Raw genomic sequence first — 20869 nt, forward strand, 5'->3', positions numbered from 1 at the left:
ACTAAAATTAAAATAACTCTAACCACAAATGTACCTTATAACCCACAAAAACAAAGTATTGTCAAACATACACATCTCACCCTCAAAAATACTCTTTATAAACAAAAAGGGGGAATAGAGGAGACCTTCAGGTCCCCTAAAGATAAACATTCTCTTTGTCTCTTTGTTTGGGGTTTTTTTTTAAACTCTGGGTAATAAGGGTAACCCGGTGCTTTACTGGAGCTGCGGCTCAGTTGTGTGTTTCCACGAAATAAACTAACTTACTACCTCTTTTTAGTCTCTTAGGAGGAACAGTTCAACTATGTAACAAAACAACTGCTTCTCTCAATTGTACTTCAGATTTGTGCTATCTCTCAATGTTAAAATGCTTCTAGGTTCCTGCTGGCAGACTTAATGTGTGTTCCTACCTTCTTGCCTATGCCAGTCTCTGTTACAGATGATAAATTGCCAGTATTGCTTTCCAGAAATAAGAGGGACTTTGGAATCACCGCAGCAGTCATTACCGCTATAGTTGCATCAGCGGCAGCTGCCACTGCAGCAGCTGTAGCCTTAACTACATCTGTACAATCTGCAGCCACAATCAATAAGGTGGTTCAACAGACTGCTACTGCCTTATCTACTCAGCAGACAGTGGATCAACACTTAAAAGCAGGAATTCTTTTAGTAAACCAGCGAGTGGACTTGCTTCAAGGAACAAAGTGGACATTTTACAAGAACTGTTAAACGTGGGATGTATTTTATCGTCTGACGGGACTGTGCGTTACACCTGTAGCTTACCATAACCTTAGCTATGCAGCAAACTTGTCTAGAATCTTGTCTGCTCAGCTTCAAACAAATTGGTCTTATACATTTGATAATCTTACTGCTATTCTTAGATCTCAAATTGTTAGTCTCAATGCTACTAGAGTTAATGTAGCCCTATGTCCGAAGTGCTAAGTTGGCTATCCTCTTCTTTCAGTTTTGTAAAACAATGGGCAGGTATGGGAGCCTTTTGTATGTTCATGGTTGTTGCTGTTGTCTTCCTCACACGCTTTATCATGTGCATGCGCCGAGATCAAGCTAGAGATCGTATCATTTTCCATCAGGCCATGGCTGCCCTAGAGGCCGGCAGTTCCCCACAAGTATGGCTCACGATGCTGGATCGCTAGCCAGACGGGTAAGGAAGGAGGGGACCACCGTACCGACCTAAGACAGGAGCTGTAGCATGCTCTGCAGTTATCCGATGACGGGTAAGGACGGTGGTTGACAACTCCGCCTAAGACAGGCACGGTCCCGAGCTTTCCTTTTTTTTTTTAAAAAGAGGAAAAGGGGGGAACTGTCGGGGTTCGGCCAGACCCGTGGCCCTAGGTGTGGCAAGGCTAAGATGGCGCCTGGCAGTGAGCCAGAGCAGTTAACTTTTGCACAAACAACTGACATTATTTTGAGGAAGTTCCAGGGATTGGCTAAGCCCCCTGATGGACAGTACAGGTCCACTATATGCCTGCCTTCGCTGCCTGCATCTGTTAATGCTCTCCCCTCGTGCGAAAATGCTGATTGGTTACAAGTACTGTATATATTGGAGTGTAAGTTTCCTCAAGAGGAGAACAAAGAAAGAACTATGAGGAAGTAGACGCGCGCAATAAAGAGCTGAAAAGAACCAGGTGTCGTGTCTCTCTGCGGGCGGGGAGTGCGATAGTGTGTGGCATCAGACTCCCTTCTTTTACAAAAACTTGAGCACCTTGCTAGCTGTTTCCTCACCACCACCTTCCTGTGCCCACTCTTCTTATCCTCATGCTTGGCAACATCGAAACTGATGAGCACAATCTATCTTCCTAAGTCATTGTTGTCTCCCCCTCCTCCTCCTCCTCCTCCTCCTCCTCCTCCTCCTCCTCCTCCTCCTCCTCCTCCTCATACTGGGGATTGAAGGCAGGGGTCCTTAACCACTGAACAACATCCCCAGCCCTTTTTTCTTTTTATTTAGAGACAGGATCTTGCTGAGTTGCTCAAGTCCTCACTAAGTTGCTGAGACTGGCTTTGAATTTATGATCCTCCTGCCTCAGGCTCCTGAGTGGCTGGAATTTTAAGCATCTTAATTCTTAATCTCAGCTCCATTCTTCCTCTGCTCTGCCTCAGCCACCCCATGTTCTGGATCGGGGTTTCTAAACTGACACAACTGATACTCTGTTTCAGATAATTTTGTTCTGAAGGGCTGTCCTATACACTGTGGGATATTTAGTAGCATTCATAGCCCATACTCACTAGATGCCAGCCTCAGTGATCTTCACATCAACACAACCCTGTCTCTGAGTCATGACAACCTAAAATGTCTTCCGACACTGCCAAATAATTCCTGGGATACAAACTCACCCAGGTTGAAAGCCCTATATATAAGTGATAAGCTGGACTTCATAATCATCCTCTTTGAAATTTCTATTGAAAACATTCTCTTTCTGTGACCATCCAATACCATCTTTCTGATTGATTTCTTTTTGAGGGAAACCTGGTCCCAGGTTCCTTGACACTCTGGGGTCTCCCACCCTTTGACCCTGTGATTTGTTCACTGTCTTCCTTCCTCTCTTCCTTACTCCAGTCACTTCTCTCTTTCGTTTCTTTCCTATCACACTTAACTAGGAAAATTCCATTTGTAGTTAACCTCAATCTGGATTACTCCAAAATCAAGTCCAGGCAGCCTGTGCTGAGTGATTGCACTTGAAGTCTGCAATCACCAGTTTCAAAAGGGCATTTGATACTATCTAATCATTTCTGAGAATCTGTATTTTCTCACTCTCTGAGACAAGTATTGCACTCCTTCCTTTTCCTCCTAAGCCTGCCACACACTTTGCTTCTCTCACATTCAGATGAAGACACTGCCTTGTTCATCACTGAGAAAAATGAAGTGATCAGGCAAGAACTATCCCCTGCCCACCATCGCCCTGCCCTCAGCTGCACCCTTCCTTATTACAGAAGTAACTATTTCTGCTCAAATTCTTCACTTCTGCTCTGAATTCTGCTCCTAGGACATAGTTCTTTACTCCCCTTCCTATCAAAGCTTCTCAGACTTGTCACAGTCTTGTAGGGGATGGGAAGGGGAAGGAGAGGTGCTGGGAACTGAATTAGAACAAGATATATTCCATGCTTTTATAACGGTGTCAAAATGGATTCTACTGTCACATTTAACTAAAAAGAACAACAACAACAACAAAGAATTGTCAAAGTCTCTGTTTTCGTTTTCCCCCCTCTCCTCTTCTGTGTCCACTGCACCCCAGTCAGGTTTCCTTCTGTCTCTGGAACACAGTTTTAACTCTGTGCCACTCATTCTTGACCTCTCAGTCATGTTTACAGTATTGACCACTTTGATTTTGCACCTGCTCTCTCTCTCTCTAACTGGGTGGTGTTTCTTTTTCCTTTGCTTCCTTTCTTCTTTTCTCTATTCTGCTTTTCTTTTGGCCTTTTTTTTTTTTTTTTTTTGAGACAGGGTCTTGCTACACTCCTGGTCTCCATCTCCCAGGTCCAGGTGATCCTTGCCTGTCAGCCTTCTGAGTAGCTGTGGTGATGCACCTACCACTATGCCCAGTCTTTCCTTTTCTTTTGAATTGTGTTTTTTGGGATTATTTCCAACTCATCTTGATCCAGGATGCTACCGTCTCCTGAAGGAGCATCCGGTATGCCTTGCTTTTCCTCCCAGGTGTTGGCAGTGGACAGTGGAGCAGCTAACACACAAAACTGCCATTTGTGCATGGCTGAAGACTCTGGTGTGGTTTTATAACACCCTGGGCATTTCACATCCATGAATAGGAACTGGGGCTCTGCACAGGTGCTTCTTGCAGTTTCCTCTTCTCTTCTGGACAGAGAAGAGGCATATTTTCTGGCAGTTGTTACTGATGATGTAGTCCTTGTGATCTTTCATCTGGGCCCCTGGCTTTATATACTTTTTATTTTTTTAATTGTAGATGGACACAATACCCTTATTTTATTTGTTTGCTTTTATGTGGTGCTGAGGAGCGAAGCCAGTGCCTCACGTGTCCCAGCAAGTGCTCTACCACTGAGCTATAGCCGTAGCCCCACCACCTACAGTTCAATAGCTTCCGTGTCTATGTTTTGCTGCCAGCATCCTCCCTGAGCTCCAGCTTTGGACATCTAACTAAGTCTTTGGATCTCCTCTACAACATTTCAAAATGGTACTTTCTCATATAACTGGCTTCATCTTATACAACTCTTCATTCTTTCTTATTATCTTCAGCCTCACTGGTCTTCTCTCTGTCATACCAAAGTTATTCTTGCCTGCGAACCTTTCTATGTATAGTTCCCTCTGCCTTCAATGCTCTTTCTTTGACTCAGTTTTTCATCTATAAAATGGAGCAAATAATATCAACTGGAGCTAACAGTTGATATTATTTGCTGACAGTTGATATTATTTGAGCATTACACATGTTGTTCCATTTAGAGGACTTTAGTTGATGCCTGACACATAACTACTATTAATATTCATCTATTGTTATTACCATCATTAATACTTTTACTAATAAAAAGTACAAAGGACTGGGCATGGTGTGCATGCTTGTATCCCAGTGACATGGGAGGCTGAGACAGGAGTTTTGCAAGTTTGAAGTCAGCCTAGGCAACATAGTGAGACCCTGTCTCAAAAAATAAATAAAAAGTAAAAAAAGGCAGAGGATGTAGCTCAATGGTAAAGCACCCCTGTGTTTGATTCCCAATACCAAAAAAAAAAAAAAAAAAAAAAAAAGTACAAAGGCAATAAATATGAGTTTGCGGGTCAAATCTGTTAGAAAGTTTGGTAAATGAGGAAGTGAGAATGACATAATACTTTTTCAGATGTATCCTAACAGAAGACATTATTTTAGTAAGAAATCTGAATACGTATGAATAATACAATGCTTCAAAGATTGCTCTGAAATCTAGAGGAGAAACAATGTTTAAAAGAAAGTACACTATGTACCTGATGAATTGTCACAAAGTTGGCATATGTTCCAGCAAAAATGTATTTGACATGAATATCCGTAAAGTCTAAAAGAAAATAAGAAACACATGCCTGGAGTTGTTAGCAGTCAACAATAAATCTGATGTATAACCAAGCCACATTGACTCATTTATGGACAATACATACTGTGCTAAATTTTCACTACAAATAGCATAAAAGATTAGTTTTGTTAAGATTAAATATCATATATACTTTAATTAAAAACATATCTTTCCAGGTGTTTGCATAGTAAATCTAGATTCATGTGTTTTAGAAAAGGTGTGATATGTAAAAGTATACTGTTCTGATAAGTAATCTATTTGGGATCTTCTTTTGTATTATCTTCATTTTCAGGAATGATCACTAAATATTCCAGGAATCACTGCTGAGGAACAAATGCACAAATTTGAAATAAAGGTACTAAAGGAACCTTAGTTCTATGGGCTCCTTTGAAGGAGGCTGAACACTATTTCCTCTTGTGTGGCACTAACAGAATCATGAATCAGTGGGACAATTCATACCATCTGCAGAAATCAGGCAGCTCATGTTAAAGTTCTCTGTGGTGGCTTCTCGATGGGTCATGTTGTTTGTGCAACCTGGTCCACAACCAAAAGATACCACCTGACCAGTGGTGTAGACATACACAAGGGTGTGATAACTTCAGGAGAGAACACAAGACAGTGAATGCCAAGGTTCTCATGTTTTTTGAGAAGGATGGCATTTTTCAATACAAAACCACAGAACGACTTTTACTAAGTACCCAGCTTCTTTTTCACAATATCAGTATAGAGGGCACCAGGTGGTGTAGCTAAACAGGTGGTGAGTATTAATTTATACTAACATTAAAGATAAATTATTACTGACAGCTCTTTTCTATGGCTTCTATCATTTGTGCTTCAAATACAAATATTTTTATTTTCTTAATACATTGGGTTAGTTACTCAAAAATGCCCTCATAATTAGGTTATGCAAAATTCTGAATATATATGTGAATGTTCATCATATTCTACAAGCATGAGACTAATTTTGTCTTATCAACTCAAGCATACAACAAACACACTTTTGTTATCAAGCAGTGCCCTCCCACAGTTTCTAGTAAGGTGGTCTGTTAGAAGCCGACTTCTAATAATGTCCTATTAAATAAATTAAATGTCTACAAAAAAATGAAAAAATTGAAAAATTAAACTATTTGAAGAAGGTAAATTTTTAGGAAAAAATGCTCTATAAAAAAAGCAGGGCTGGGGTTGTGACTCAGTGGTAGAGTGCTTGCCTAGCATGTGTGAGGCACTGGGTTTGATTCTCAGCACCACACGAATAAAGTCATTGTGTCCATCTACAACTAAAAATATATATATATATAAAAAAGGAGTCAAGAGGCTGGGGTTGGAACTTAGTGGTAGAGTGCTTGCCTAGCATGTATGAAGCAGTGGGTTCAATTCTCAGCACCACATGTAAATAAATAAATAAAATAAAGGCATTTTGCCATTGACAACTGAAAAAATATTTAAAAGAAAAAAGGAGTCAAGCCAGACCCAGTGGCACATGCCTATAACCCCAGCAACTGGAGAAGTCGAGGCAGAAGGATCATAAATTCTAGCCCAGCTCAAACCAGTGTCTCAAGTTAGCGAGACACTTTCTGGAGATAAAAAGAGTTGGAGATGTAGAGCACCCCTGAGATCAATCTCCAGTACCAGGAAGCGGGGAGGGTCTGGGGAAAGCAGCCCCATATTTTAGAGTTTAAAAGTTGATAAAATTCTATATGAACTGGGTGTGGTGGTGCACACCTATAATCCCAGCAACTCAGGAGGCTGAGACAGGAGGATGACAAGTTCAAAGCCAGCTTCAGCAAGTTAGTGAGCCCTAAGCAACTTAGCAAGACCCTGTCTCAACATAAAGAAAAAAATTAAAAAGATCTGGGGATGTGGTTCAGTAGTTAAAGGCCCTACGTTTCAATCCATAGTACCCCTTCCCCTGCAAAAAAGATTCTATGTAGTTTTTAATAAAACATAACATTCCCCACCCACACTTAAAATAAAACCAGCCTATTACCTTCCACAATCTATCTGTGAAACCAAGCCATCAATTCTTTCCACAAGTTGTGGGCCTCTTGCCTTGGCAGTGGTGCTGTGTCCTAACTGTCCAGAGCTGTTGTCTCCAAATGTAAACACTCACCCATCCTGTTGTAAAAGGAGGAACCAGCTTAATTTCATGTTTTAAAATAAGTAACTAAAAGCCTCTAGATTAATTTTCATAAGAGAATTTGTGGGGAGGGGAAAGGGAATGGGGGATAATGGCCATTGAAATAAAATTCCTGGCATGTATTACTTTGTCAAAAATGAACACAAATAGTAAATATAATTATAATGCTCTAATAAAAAAATGAAAAAATAAGAATTTACATGAGAACAATATGTGACATATAATCTCTACATAAATGGAAGGGGTCTTTTATTATTTCTTTATAGTGAGAGTAGACTTACCACATTAAAAACAAGGCACTGTGGAGATGTATTGTACAGCATGGTGACTGTGGTTAACACTAATGGGTTATATACTTGAAAATTGTTGAGAGTAGATTGTAAATATTCTCACCACAAAAAAGATAATTATCTAAGGTGACTTATATGAATTATCTCGATTGTGAAAATCATTTAGCAGTGTACACATATATCAAAACATCATTTTGTACACCATACATTTATACAACTTTTGTCAATTCTGTCCCAATAAATCTAGAAAAGAAAAAAGAACTCGGCATTTATTATGATTTGGCTCTGAAATATTGCCCCAAATCTCACATGCTGAAGTCCTGGTCCCCAGTGCAGCAGTGTTCAAAGGTGAGGCCTCTGGAAGGTGATTTGGTCATGAGGGCTCTAATCTCATCAGTGGATAAATCCACTGATGTGTTCATAATTTAATGGGCTTTTGGGAGATGGTGGAAACTTAGGAGATAGGATCTAATTGGGATGTGCTGTTGAAGGCTATATCTTGTCTCTGACCCTTCCTCTTTTCCTCCTTCTTCTCCTTCTCTTCCTTCTCTCCCTTTCTCCCTTCTCCCTCCCCCATCCTTCCTTCTCCCTCCTCTTCCTCCCTTCTTGTTCTCCCCCCCCTCCCTCCTCCTCCTCCCTTCTCCTTCTCTTCCTCTTCCTTCTTTTTTTTTTTTTTTTCCAGTAGTGGGATCAAACCCAGGGCTTTAAGCATGCCAGGCAAATATTCTACCAGTGAGTTATACATCACCAGCCTTAGATCATTCTGTATTTAAAGTTGATTTTCTCAGGTAGTTTCTCACAACAATGGAAAGCAATTAATAAATATCTGTTAAATGAATGGATGAATAAATTAACAGGCTCAAGAGTATCTCCACCATTTAAGTACAGAGTTGTTTATTTATCTGGGCTTTTTTTCTTTTTTTTTAAAGTTCCTTTCAAAAGATGATTCTGTGATTGAAAGCAACTCCAGCTTTCTCTGTCAACTAAGAATAATATAATTCACTGGGATCCTAATTAGAATAAGATACAGTTCCTGCTTGTATAAATAGATCAAAACAAATCCTGTCACATATAACTAAAAAGAACAAATAAAAAAAGAATAATTCAAACAATTAAGTTTCCTAATTTAAGACATTTTTAAAACAGAAAATAGAAATTGCTTAGTGGGCTAGGAATGTAGCTCAGTAGTAGAGTGCTTGCCCAGTATGTGAGAAGTTTTTGGTTTGATTCCCAGCACTGCAAGAAATAAAATAAAAAAAATTTGGAGTATATAGTTTAGTTTGGTTTGGTTAACCCAGGGGTGATTTACCACTGAGTCACATCCCTATCCCTTTTTATTTTTTTTATTTTGAAACAGGTTCTCTCTCATTAAGTTACTTAGGGCCTCGATAAGCCGTGAGGTTGACTTTGAACTGGTGATCCTCCTGCCTCAGCCTCCCAAGTCGCTGGGAGGAGTATACAGTTTTTAAACAAGCTTTTCAAGTATATAAATGGTTTTCAAGTCTGTTTCTTATGGTTATGAGAAGAATACACCCACTGGAATACATTATATGGCTAGACAAGAATTAGAGGAAAATATTCCTGAAACTGGGTCATAATTAAGCCAAGCAAGAACCTGAACAAAATCTGTAAAGTGAGCTCTTCAGAATTATAAAAATTACTTGGTAGCTTCCTTAATAACTTTTTCTGTACCACTACACTGTTGCTGGATGCAGTGACTACTGTTAACATAGTAACTTTGGAGGCTGAGGCAGCAGGACCTGAAGTTCAAAGCCACACTCAGTAACTTAGCAAGGTCCTGTACATCTTAGTAAGACCCAGTCTCAAAATACGTTTTTTTTTTTTTTTTTTTGTACCAGGGATTCAACTCGGGGGATCTTAAAACACTGAGCCATATTCCCAGGCTTTTGTATATTTTATTTACAGACAGGGTCTTCCTGAGTTGCTTAGGGCCTCTTTGAACTTTTGATCCTCCTTTCTCAGCCTCCCAAGCTGCTAGGGAATTATAGATGTTTGCCACCATGCCCTGCTTTTAAAAAAAAAAAAAAAAAAATTAAAGGACTGGTTATGTGGTTAAGTTCCTCTGGGTTCAATCCCTGGATTCAAACAAACAACAACAAAAAAAGAACTACACTATCAATGAATAATTGCTAAAAAGATTAGCTCCTACATTAATGTAACTTAATAGAAATCTGAACATAGTTTCTAATGCTGAAGTTAGTTTTTTTATACTGTCTTGAAAATGTCATGATTTATATTTGCTTCATTTCTCCTCTTGAGATATCTATGTGTTGAATAGATATATCTAGATATTGAAGTACACCTTATGCTACAATCTGAACATTAATGCCTTAAAATTTATGTGCTAAAATCCTACCCCCAACATGGTTTAGGGGGCAAGGTCTTTGGATGATGATTAAGTCTGGAGGCAGAACTATCATGAATGAGATTAGTGCCCTTATAAAAGAGGACCCAAGAGAGATCCCTCATCCCTTCCACTATGTGAGGACACAGCCAAAGTTTGGTCATTTATGAGCCAGGAAGTTTGCCTTCAATAGACATGAATCTACTGGCACCTTGATCTTGGACTTCCCAGCTTCCAAACCATGGGAAATAAATTTCTGTAGTTTTTAAGCCACCCAGTCAATGGTATACTGTTACAGTAACCTGGATTACATCATCTTGCTTACAGCATTACTGAGAACATGGACTTTGTTAACCTTTATCTGGGATTTGTAAAAATTGCAAATTACCTGAGTAAGCACTGCAGTATGCTCATCACCACAACTGATGTAAATCACACCTAGATTCTTCAGTGCACCAATTGAACGAGGCTTATAGCTTTGCTCTGTTGAAGGAAAGCAGAATTTCTAGAGTTCAAGAAATAGATTCAGAATTTCATGAGTCTTTCTATTTGTATTCCTAATAATACCTTTTATATTATCTTATAATTCATTAACATAATTTTTAAAGTGCTTAATCAGGAGTATAAAACAGAGATAAATTTTATTTTGTTTTTATTTCATTGTTACTGGTAACTGAACCCACAGGTGCTTAACTACTGAGCCACATCCCCAGCCCTTTTTATTTATTTTGAAACAGGTCTCGCTCAGTTGCAGAGGCTGGTTTTGAAATAGTGATCCTCTTACCTCGGCCTCCTGAGTCACTGGAATTATAGGCATGTGCCACCACATCCCGTGAAAACTCGATTTAGGAAAAAAATAAAACCTGTCCTTTATTCTGAAGCTGCTTAATCTTATGGAATGCCTGAAGCTATCGACTTAGAAAGTTAAACTTTGAGACTCATTTCTAATTATACTGTTATTATGTTTTACTCATTTCTGCCATAGTATAAGTGTTCAGGAAATTGCTAAGAATAATTGAGATGAGAAGAGAAACAACATGTTAAGAGTGTTAAATAAAATGAGATGTAAGCACTTGGCCCAGTACTGGCACATAATAGGGGCTAAGTGTTATATACCAAATGCAAAGAATTGAACAGGGAGGACCGAGTTCCTGGAGCAGACTTCTTGGTGAGTTTTGTTTTTACCATTTACAAGAGTTTTGTATACAAGGACTGGTTATTTCCCCTAACTTTAACAGTCTACTAAGTCAGTGGTTTACAAGTTTTGCTGCACATTGTAATCCCCTGGGAGATCTTTAACAAAGATTGAAGCCTGGAGTTCACCCCAAGACATTCTGATTTCATAACTATGGAGTTTAGCCTGGGCGTCAAAATTTCTAAAGGGCTCCTGTGGTAAAGAGAATAATGGCCTTGCCAAGAACATTGGTCTCCTGCTTTCTTATCCCAGAGTCTTGAATGTCAGGCTACTTGGCACAGGGGACTTAAGGAAGCAGTTAGAATTAAAATGGCTCACTCATTGACCTTAGAATAGGGAGATCAGCCTGAATGATTCAGGTAGACCCAGTGGCATCCCAAGGTCACTTGGGAAGAAGAGGGAGGGAGAAGAGTCACTATCAGAGTAATGTGATTTAAGAAAAACTTCATCAGCCATCACTTTCTTTGAAGAGTAAATAAGGCTGAGTCAATTAACGCAAAGGAACTCTAGAAGCAGGAAAAGGTGAGAAGTGGAATCCAACTCCAGAGCCCCCAAAAGGGAAGGCAGCCCTGCCTATGCCTTGACTTTAGCTCACGAGACCCAGTGTCAGTCTTCTGATCTCCAACTGTAAGACAGTAATTAGGAGGGCTGGGGTTGCAGCTCAGCTATAGAGAGCTTGCCTAGCGCACACAGGCCCTGAGTTCTGTCCCCAGCACTGCAAAGAAAAACAAAAACAAAAACAAACAAACAAACAAAATCCCAGATAACAACTTTGTATTGTTTTAAGGCACCAAGTTATTGGCAATAGGAAACTAAATGTCTCCCCAGCTGACCTGAGGAGTCACACAGTTTGGGAACCACTGTTTTAACCTTTGAGACTGCCCCTGCCCTTTGTCCAGCTTGCAACAGCAACTTTCCTCACCTGGGACATTATTCCCACTGAGGGCCAGCTGCCCAGCATTGTTGTTTCCCCAGCCAAACGAAGTCCCACAGAGTGACAGGGCAAAGCTGTGAGCCCCTCCAGCAGCCACCTGAGCCAGTGGGATGCCCTCCAGGGACCTCACCCTCTGTGGGTTGGCCTGGGAGGGGAACTCCTTGCCCAGGCCCAACTGCCCATGGCTGTTCTTTCTCCATGAAAACACTTGGCCATCTATAAAAATAAAGAAAAGAAATTCAGAGTTGCATACACTGGAATACCAAATTCAAGTTGAATCTACTACCTTAATCCTACAAATCCCCCCCCAACTTCATTGAGGTGTAACTGAAAAATTAAAATCACATACATTTAAGGTGTTCAACAGTCTATTTTAATTTATATACATATTGTGAAATGAATGCCATGATCATCTAATATTAATAATTACTTTACATAGTTACTTTTTCTGTTTGATGAGAGTATTTAAAATCTACCCTCCATGCTGGGGCTGTAGCTCAATGAGAGAGATTGAATCTGGGGCCCTGTGCATGCTAGGCAAGCACTCTACCCCTGAGCTTCATCCCCAATCCTGTCAAAAGGATTATTTGAGCTGCATCAGAATCAACAGATGCAGGAAGAGTTCTCTGCCCTCCCCGCATCTGCATAAGAGCAGGATCTAAATTTCCCTAGTGAAGCTGTCTGCCTTTCTGCTCTGTGGAGAGGAGAGCAACTCTTATCCCTGGTGATGGAGTGCTGGCATGGAGATGAGTCTGTACAAAAAAGATTATTGAAATAACCTTTATCTTCCATTAGTTTCCCCATATTTTCTAATCACTTCCCCATAACTTCTTTCCCTTGAAGCCCAAACTCCCTTTCTTTTGTTAAAGTGGTATATGGGTCCCTGAGTCTAACCACTTCTTTTCAGTTTCATTATTTTTCTGGGAACTCCTGTGTACAAAAAGAACAACAAATATTGGGTGCATTTTCTCTGTTAATCTGTCTTCTGTTCATTTAATCCAAACCCCCCCAGACATTAAACATAAGAGGGTAGAGGAGAAGATTTTCCTCCCCAGCATTCTCCTTTCAGAAACTTGAATTGAGGGGTTGGGGTTGTGGCCCACCTAGCACGTAGGAGGCGCTGGGTTAGATCCTCAGCACCACATGAAAACAAATGAATAAAATAAAGTTATTGTGTCCATCTACTACTAAAAAATATTTAAAATTTGGATTGAGGATGGACAGAGTGTGGGAGAGGTTAGTAGGCAAAATGTGAGGTTATAATTTTGACATCTTGACTTTTCTTTCTTTGATCTAGGTTAAAAAAAATGCTTGGTCTTGGTTTACCAGTGCAGACAAGCCATTCGACATAAAGGGCCAAGGGCTGGAAGTAAAGCCACTACTAATTTCTGAGGGAGTTGGCCAGTCAGATCATATAAGCAGGGACTACTGCTTATGGTAAGAAATGAATGAGGCACTATTTAGAGCTTAGTAAGAACAAAGAAACTGGACCATCAAGAACAACATATCTATTGAAATCTAGAAAGTTAAAAACTTTTAAATGTGTTAAAATGAACATTAATGCATTAGACATCAACAGTTATCAATCAGAAAACTATTTCCTAATGACACTCAGAGTTCTAAAATATGATTTTTACCTTTTGATAATGCCAGGGAGAGGTAGTGTCCACAGGAAACTTGTATTATTTTTATACCAGCTAGAGCTTTTATTTTCCTATAACAGAAATAATACAAAATCCATTATAAAGCCTTATTTAGGGTGAGTTGCCAGGTATACTACAGATCTACAGATATATAAGACAGCTGTGGTGGAAAAACAATTTTATTCTGTCTCTCTTTTTTTGTACCAATGATTGAAACCAGAGGCGCTTAATCACTAACCTGTACACCCCCAGCCCATTCATATGCACCACTAATTAGATGATAGCATTTGGTTACCTTAAAAGTGTCATAGTTGTGGGCTGGGGTCATAGATCAGAGGTAGAGCACTTGCCTAGCATGTGTGAATCACTGGGTTTGATCCTGACCACCACATAAAAATAAATTTTAAAAAAAAAGGTATTGTGTCCACTTTTTAAAAGTGTCATAGTTACTCCTGCTGTTTACCTGCCCTTCATTGAATTTCTTCACCGTGACATTCAGAAATCACATCTTGTCAAACTGTTTTTAACATGACATCAACATTTACAAAAACACAGGACAGAATTCAAAACAGTGTATAATGCAAAAACTACTATTGGACTTTAAGTCGTATTATATAATATAAAAATTTTTATTGTTTTTTTTAAATATTTTTTAGTTGTAGTGATCTTTTATCTATTTATTTTTATGTGGTGCTAAGGATTGAACCCAGTGCCTCACACATGCTAGGCAAGCACTCTTCCACTGAGCTAGAACTCTCTCCTGCAGCAACACCTGCTGTCTTACCTCGTCCTTGTCTCTTTCTTGTGTTGGTTAAGCAATTCTGATCAGAAGAAAAGGGGAGGATTGGTGGATGGAAGGCTTGTGCTGCAAAATTAGATAGAATTCACTTATGAAAAGCTGACAAACCTTTTGTGAAAGATAATCAAGAAAATGTTGGTTTCCTCAGATTTTGTGCTGAAAGAGGTGGAAGGTAATGTGATCTGAAGATGTGCAGTTTGAACAGAAGCAAAAAGCATAGGGTATGAGGGTACGTTTGCCTTGATTTTTTTATTTTTGGTGCCATGGATGGAACCCTGGGCCTCTAGCCTACTAAGCGTGGTGCTCACCACTGAATAAAGATATAGGTTATATTCTGTGTGTGTGTGTGTGTGTGTGTGTGTGTGTGTGTGTGGTGTTGAGAATTGAACCCAGAGCTTTGCACATGCTGGGCAAGTGCTCCACCACTAACAGCTCTTCTTGCTTATCTTTTCAATTAGTGACTTGATACCCTAAATGTCTCATGAACTCAAAACTTCACGACATTTTATGACTCCATGGTGTACATTTCAGCAAAGGAGGAGGTCATCCTCTCGTGCTTTCCTGGGCTCATAAAATTGCAGTTAAATCTTACAGTTCTTTCAGTATTTACAGTTAAAAGGATAGTAAGAATTGGTATTCTTGCTTACTCCCATTTCTGATTGAAGGATCCATGAGAAAAGTTACCCTTTTCTGGCTGCAGTGTTTTTGATCTTTCTCCTGTCTGCTGGCTTCACATAGTCTCTAGGGTATGTAAAGACTTAGTCTTATTTTCTTATTTTTGATTCGTGTTTGATAGCACCATCACCATTTACATTGTCAACTATATTCCAAAAAGTTAAAGACCTTGACTTTAAAATTTTTGTTCTTCCTTTCCTTTTGTCAGAAGATGGAACAAATTTGATCATGAGAATTCAAAAAATGTTCCTACCTTATGAAAACTCTCTTATGGTTACTTTGTCTCCATACCCAGCACTTGAACTTTCCCTCACCAATGCTGAAGATCTATTAAAAAAATTATCTGAAATTATGGCATTTTCTGGTAAATGAATGGAGTTAGAGAATATCGTGCTAAACAGAAATAAGCTGAACCAAAAAACCAAAGACCAAATAAATGTTTTCTCTGATATTCGGATGCTAATTCACAGTAAGGGGTGGGGTGGATAGGGAAGAATAGTTAGTTACCTGATATAAAGTAGAGGGGAGTGAAGGGAGAGGAAAGGGTATGGGGGCAGGAAGGATAGTAGAGTGAAACAGACATTATTACCTCCTGTACATATATGACTGCATGACCAATGTGGTCCTATATTACGTATAATCAGAAAAATGAGAGATTACACTCCATTTATGTATGATCCATCAAAATGTATAAATGCATTCTACCGTCATGTACAACAAATTAGAACAAATAAAATATTTTTAAAAAATCACCCATTCTAGTAGATGTGCAGATATCCTATAATCATGAGAGAAATTCCTTACCCTCTTGGAGAGTTTTTCAGATTAATAATTTACTTTGAAATAATTTCAATTTTAAACCCATATGAACATAACCCTTTCACCTAGATTCCGTAACTGTCGGTATTTCTCAGTCAGTATTTCACTGCATTTGCTCTTGTTACTGTGTCTCTGTTGTGTTGGTTTTTCATGACTGGTTTTTGGAAACATGATGATCCTTTATCCCTATCTCCTTCAGCATTACTTTCCAGAAAGAAGGTCCCTCTCCTGTATGATCACTCAGTCATTGTCTGACAGCATCCAAGGGGAAGTGTAGCTTCAGAAAGAGGGCAGGAAGGACTGGGGAGATAGCTCAGCTGGTAGAGTGCTTGCCTCACAAGCTCAAGGTCCTGAGTTCAATCCCCAGTACCGAAAGGAAAAAAAAAAAAAAAAAAAAAGAAAGAGGGCAGGAAGTGTTCTGAGTGCCGCTCGTCACCCACCCATGGTCGTTATGTAGGTGACTGACCACCACATCGTGTCTGTTCAGTCTTGTGCAGCCTGGTATTTCTAGTCCCTTCTCACTCCAGGTATTGTTAAGATTGATCACTGGTCAGGTTGCTGTCTGCCAAACTCACCATAATGTTCCTATTTTCTTCTATGTACTTGGTTAGTATTATGAGGGGAGATTCTTTGACATTATTATATCATCTTATTGTTTGAATTCCTACTAATAGGAAAAACCTTCATTCATTTCCTCTTATTTACTGTATAGACTTATGGTTTTGTACTTTATATTCAATAGCATTCAGTTGTAATGCATGATTATTATTCTTTATCTTGATGCTACTAATATTCCTGATTTAGTCAGTGGGAGACCTGACAAGTTGAGTTCCTCCCTTCCTCTCTCATTATCTTGACTTATCCCTTCATTCTTTGATATTTCCTTGGCACAGCAAGAAGTTCTGGACTCATTTTATACCTGCCCTGACTGACCTGGAGTCAGTGGAGAATGGTTTTTACAAAGCAGTATCTGGGTGATTTGAATGCTAATTGCTTTCAGGCTATCATTGCTCCCAGGCCTTCTTCACAGACTGACCTAGGGAATATATGTATGCATGTACAGATACACATGTGCATATAAATATATCTATAATTTTGACTTAAAAAAACTGCTTGTTGGTGCAGAATGGCTAGCGATACAGATGTGTGTCCATTCTCAGAAACTGTTTGGTCTAATGGAGAATTCAAAAAACTAGAGCACTTTCACTATGTCATTCTGTTGGGATAGAAAGATTAAAATATACTGTGAACACCCCAATCCTAAATTGTAGAACTGGGCACATGGAGTTTTAAAAAGCAGTACCTTGTGTGTGTATAAGGAGGTAGGCCATCCTCCAAGAATGGTAATGACCTCTTTTGTCTAAAAACAAACAAGAGCAAAGGGTTGATGTTGTCCACTATAATGTAACAGATGTTACAAAAATCCTGCAGGTGAATTTCTGTGTACTCTTTATTTGGTGTGCTACATGTAATGGGGGAGGGAAGGAGTCGTAGGTGGTAACATAATGATACAGTTCTCCTTGGCAAGGTTTTAGAGTGTAATGACACAACACTTTTACACACAAATGCTGTAAAACCATAAATAAGAGGGGAATGACTTGTGAGGGGTGATAGAAGGGTGGAGGCGAGGGTGGGGAGACCAGGGAATTGTGGACCATAGACTATAACAGGGGTCAGCAGACTTCTTGTAAAGGACCAAATCATAAGTTCTTCAATTTTATGGGTCGTTTGTAGCACAAAAACTGCTATTGCTGCACAACCAAATGAACATGGCTCTGTTCAATCATATTGTTTTTGAAAACAGAACAACCAGCTACAATGTGCTGATCCCTGGACTGGAATGTAAACTCCAGGAGGGGTGGGCCTTTGTTTTTTCACTTGTTTATCACTTGTTTTGTTCTCAGCTCTCTCCCATGCTGGGAATTGAACCCAGGGGCTCCTACTTGCTAGGCAAGTACTCTTAACCGCTGAGCTCCATCCCCAGATCTGAAAGAGTATCTCCTATGTACGCAGTAGACACTTAATAATTGTGCTAAGTGGATGGAGGTGGAATTAGTCCCTGCTCCAGATTGGAACTCTTGCATTTGTAATCACACATTTTTGTTGTTTTCTGTCAAAATAAATCAAATGCAGGAAATTGTAAAATTCTTTGTCTTTAATACATTCACATTCAGTTTATGGTTGAGTCATTCAGGATGATTTGGTAAAGTAGGTATTTTATTTTTATTAGAGCTTTGTAGTTATACATAGTAGTTGGATTCATCCTGAAAATCTCATACATGCATAGAATTCATTTTTGGTTCATGATCTCCTGTTTTCCCTCCCTTGATTAGTATTTTAAAAATGTGGAAAGCTTTCCTGGCAGTAAAACCTGAGTGAATGACAGGCTCATTTCTGGTCATTTCACAAGCAGTTACTTGGTAGCTATTATTAAAGAAGATGCATCCAGCGCTAAAGATAAATGCACGTTGAAAGTCAACCCTTTCCTGAGTGTGTTTTGCACTGCATGGGGGAAAAGCCACCAAAAGAATAAGAGATTTTTCTGTCATAGCTTGCTCCAGGTTTGCCAGGTTCTCACTGTCTTCATCTGATGTTTCAGTGAGAGTATCCTCAGATTTAAAGAGCAAAGTGAAAGATACATTTTGCCTCCGCCCCCAGCAGCTATGGTACGATTGTGACAGATCAGGTGCCATAGTCCTCGCTGACGCTGAGGTCCTCCTAAGAGCTGTGGGGAAGTTGCACTGGGAAGTTCATCACTCATGAGAGTTGTGTAGTCGTAGGATTGACCTCTGGGAATTATTAATCTGAGAATGAATTACTGTCAGGTGTGACCTTGCTCTTGGACTCCATACTCTGTGGAATATATCTGCCTACTTACAAATCCTAAAGGTAGACTGGGTGTAAACACCAGGGTTCTGAATGGGCCGAGTGTGGCCTCTGTTTTCTCTTTCTCATGCCCATGAACATGAATCTCAGGTAAAGGAGCATATTTTCTTGGTTGGGACCACCAGCATCAGTCAGCCAGAAGGTCATTTGAGAGGTCATTGCTAGGCCAATGTTGTTTTGTTTTTATATTTTTGAGTTTTCTTATTATATAATGAAAAGGAAGAAGCATATTGGTATCTGTTCTGGGCCTGCACATCCCTAAAGGACATCCCCTACAGCAGGGATGTCTCCCAGTTGTAAACTGATCATTTTCCTGTCCACTCTCGGACACTTAACAAGGAGGGGAATTATCTAACTTTATTGTGTGTGTTTTGCTTTTTCTAACTGGTGATGTTTTGGTCCTAAGCACTGGGGACGCTTTCTTATCCTCAGGAGTACTTCCTTCTAACCTTTGGATTTCTACTTTAGATGTTTTTTGTTCCGATCAGATTTTAGTAGTACAAAGACTACTACTGATATTCTATCAATCTGTGATTACTTATGTAGAACTTGACTGGGTTTCAAGTGAGGCTGTTTGAAGATACTGATCATCAGATATTTCTCAGAAGCTGTCATGTGTTTTACAGTGTGTTAAGGGAGCTTCATGAGAATCTATTTCTTATTTCAAGGAATTTTTGTTGTTGTTGCTGGGGATGGAACCCAGGGCCTCCTGCATGTTAAGCACTGGATCTTCCACTGAGCCTATATCTTCAGGCTAATTTCAAGGATCCTTGAACATTAGATGTATCATTTTCCAAAAGGGATAAGTAGTTTAGAGATCAATCAAAGGAATGTTTAGGGACCTGAGCCACCTTTACTGTTAGTCCTGAGTAGTGATTGACATCCTCTATGTACTAGGCTTCTATTAACCAACCGTTCATTTTTTCTCTTTTAAATTGGTGCTTGTTTTCAGTTTGTAGTTTCATCAAACTTCACTGAGTATATTTGATGTAGACCACAAATTAGTAGAACTTTGTTTAAAGTGGAACAATAATTCTGTTTGTTTTTGTGTTTATAGTGGTATCATGAAACCTGGTCTTAATGCCATTCTGGGACTCACAGGTGGAGGCAAATCCTCTTGAGTATGACAGAAAGTATCAGTAGACCTATTCTGGGAAATTTTAGTGTGCTTCAAAAAAATCACCTTTATGTGGATATTAAGTCTTTGCTATGTATGTCCAATCTGGTTCTTAGGTTCTGTGGATAACATGTAGTTGGGCTAGCTTGTGGTTTTATCTCAAGGACCAGGAAGTCTTATTAGGTCAGGTTTACTAACATGGCATGATAAAGTGATTGGCATACAGCAGTGGGCCGTATTATGACCTAAGGGGAAGGAATAAAAAGGAGGACATGGAGCAGCAGGTCGAACTGAAGACATGACTCTTAGGTACAGGAGCCTATTTCTTGGTTGGGACCTTCAGTCAAGCCAGAAGGTCACTAGGGAGTTTCATTGCTCGATAAGCCAATGTTGTTTGCTTTTATATTTTTGAAGCTTTCATTATTACATGATGAAAAAGAAGATGAGAATTTGAATAAATATGAACACATATCTACATATGTGTGTGCTTTAAATACATATGTGTGTGTGTATATATATATATATATATATATATATATGTATATTTGGGTTAAATCATGGATCACTTGACTAATTTTTTAACTTGAGCAGAATTTGGATTCAGAGTAGCAGAGAGAAATGGCCTGTGTTGGAGGGAAAAAGATACTACACGTATGTCCTTTTACAGGTTGTTAGACGTTTTAGCTTGCAAGGAAAGATCCACATGGATTATCTGGAGATGTTTGGTCAATGGAGCTCCTCGACCTGCCAATTTTCAAATGTAATTCAGGTTATGTGGTTCAAGTAAGTATTCGTGATTTTACCTTTCGTGGTTCCTCTGTTTCTGTATGGGAGATGCCTTATAATTTAGTGTGCTTCCAGACTGAGTATGTGACCTGGAACCCAGCTCTCATGGAACCAACTTTTTTAACCTTTTGTATCTCCCTTAAGATTAGGGTGAGATTAAATGGAAAGACAGAGAAGACCTGGAACAGGATCCCTGTGGTGCAA

At 39.4% G+C, this 20869-nt stretch overlaps 1 long non-coding RNA gene and 2 pseudogenes across 1 annotated transcript; 1 reads left to right on the forward strand and 2 right to left on the reverse strand.

The window, feature by feature from the left end:
* Nucleotides 1-3616: 3616 nt before the first annotated feature.
* Nucleotides 3617-3768, reverse strand: LOC124994627 (40S ribosomal protein S27-like; annotated as a pseudogene).
* Nucleotides 3769-5551: 1783 nt separating this feature from the next.
* Nucleotides 5552-12061, reverse strand: LOC124994346 (uncharacterized). Its single transcript, XR_007110465.1, has 4 exons — nt 11929-12061; nt 10200-10294; nt 7007-7134; nt 5552-5615 (listed from the first exon to the last, which is right to left on the reverse strand). It is a non-coding gene; the product is annotated as an uncharacterized LOC124994346 (long non-coding RNA).
* Nucleotides 12062-18841: 6780 nt separating this feature from the next.
* Nucleotides 18842-20869, forward strand: part of LOC124994213 (broad substrate specificity ATP-binding cassette transporter ABCG2-like) — a 53997-nt pseudogene continuing 51969 nt past the window's right edge.

This window comes from Sciurus carolinensis, chromosome 10 (genome assembly GCF_902686445.1).
Source record: "Sciurus carolinensis chromosome 10, mSciCar1.2, whole genome shotgun sequence".
Classification (NCBI taxonomy): domain Eukaryota; kingdom Metazoa; phylum Chordata; class Mammalia; order Rodentia; family Sciuridae; genus Sciurus; species Sciurus carolinensis.